Source organism: Propithecus coquereli, unplaced genomic scaffold (genome assembly GCF_000956105.1).
Source record: "Propithecus coquereli isolate 6110/MARCELLA unplaced genomic scaffold, Pcoq_1.0 Scaffold5, whole genome shotgun sequence".
Lineage (NCBI taxonomy): Eukaryota > Metazoa > Chordata > Mammalia > Primates > Indriidae > Propithecus > Propithecus coquereli.
The window spans coordinates 13,555,702-13,557,858 of record NW_012150840.1 but is presented as its reverse complement, the minus strand read 5'-3'; positions in this window follow the sequence as shown (position 1 = coordinate 13,557,858).

The window sequence follows — 2,157 nt, the reverse complement described above, 5'->3', positions numbered from 1 at the left end:
TTTTTTTTTTTTTTTTTTGAAAAACAGGGTATTGCATAGGATGGTCTTGATCTACTGGCCTCAAGTGATCCTCTCTCCTACCAAAGAACTGGGTATTACAGGTCTGGGCCAATGTGCCCAGCCCTCTAACTTAATTTTTTATTGCACTTTGTTTTAAAGATATTTTAATAGTTAAAGTTCAATTCAACATATTTGTATTAATCAACTTAGTGTAAGATACTGAGGTAGATAAGAGATGGGAGCCAAATGTCACACTCTTAAAGAATTTTAAATGCATTAGGAGAAATTGAATTTGTAAATAACTAATTGTAGAAAAAAGATAATGTATTAATTATGGTACTTCTTGAATTCATAGGTGAGAAATGTTCTTTCTGACTTGTTTCATAGAATAGGGTATGGCATTTGAGCTGTGTCCTGAAGATTAGGTAGTAGTCTAAAAAGAGGTCATTCTACGTAGAGTGGTTGGTTAAAGATGAGGAAGAATGGTAGGTGCCCCCTTGTTCATTAGAGATATGAATGGTTTCTGAATTCTTTTCATTCCTTCTTTTCTTAAGACTGGACATATTTAAGTAGTTTTTTTTAAACATTAAAATGGCAAAAGAGGTGAGAGAGGGAGGGAATATTTTAATTTGAAGGGCATCGAAAAATTTTACACTTTTATTTTGGTTATTGTATTTTTCAGTTCTAAAATTTGTTTGGCTTTTCTTTATGTCTTCTATTTCTTGGCTGATAATTTCTGTTTTAATATTTATTTTAAGGCCGGGCATGGTGGCTCACGCCTGTAATCCTCCTAGCACTCTGGGAGGCCAAGGCGGGAGGATTGCTTGAGGTCACAAGTTCGAAACCAGCCTGAACAAGAGTAAGACCCCTATCTCTACTAAAAAAAAAAATTATTTTAGGAGCGTTTGTTGTTCATTTGAGTATTTTCACAGTAGCTGCTTCAAAGTACTTGTCAGATAATTCCAATATCTATGTCCATTTCTTCATTGGTGTAATCTTTTCCCACAAATTAAGATTTTCGTGGTTCTTCTTGTACCAAGTAATTTTGGTTTGTATCCTAGACATTTTGAATATTATGCAATGAGATTCTATGTTTTCTCTATATTTTATGAAGAATGTTGATATTTTTATTTTAACCTTCCGTGGGTTGTGGTTCCACGTAAATTCAGTTTTCAGAGCTTTGGCAGTGCTGTTCAGATCTGTTCCACAAGTGTTCCACCCAGTGGTCAGTCTGGAATCTGGGTGGAGGACTACTTATCTCAGTTTTCAAAGTTTGTATTATACTAATTAGTATCAGATCCATACCTACACAGATTGAGGGTGAGCCCAACTTTATGGGGTCACTTTCTGAGAGAGACAGAGAGAAAGAGAAGAGGGGAGTAGAGAAAGAAAAGAAAGAAAAGAAAAGAAAGATTGATTCCCTTCCCTTCCCTCAGAATTTTTGCTCCTGGAGGCTTTTCATTTGCAAGTTCTCTTGCTGCTGCTGTTGTCCCCATCATGGATGAACTGGGCTGATTTTAGAGTATGGAGAGAAAGGAAAGTAAAAAAATACCTAAGGGACTTCCTCTGCTTTCCCTGAGCTTTAGGAAGTTCCCTTCTCTGGCCTTGAGCCAGAGCTAGAAGGTTCTGTTTCTCTGCCTGCACCATAGTGCTCACTTCTGGGCTTTGGGTCGTATTGAGTTTTGGCTAGGGGATGCTAGAGGGGGGGAAAAATGGTAAACTCAGAGCTGGTTTGGGGATACTTGGAATTCTTGTGTTCTTCCTGGATCCATTTGTGATATTTACATTTCAGAGCTTCAAATAACTGTTCATGCATTCTGTCCCAGTGTTACAATTTAGTTCAGTGGAAGATAAAAGGGAGGTGTATTTATTGCATTTTACCAAATGGAAATCTTCCCAACATTTTTGTTTTAACTTTTTGTTTTGAAATAATTTTAGATTCACAAGAAATTATAAAAAGAGGACAAAGAAATCCTATGTGCCCTTTACCCAGTTACCCAAACCAGGAAATTAATGCCAACTTTTTATTATGGAATATTTCAAATGTTTAAGAATATTAAAGGACATATGTTAAACATCTGTATATCCCCTACTGATAATTCGATACTTTTTCATGTTTTCCCCCACCTGCTTTATATATATATATGTATTCTAATA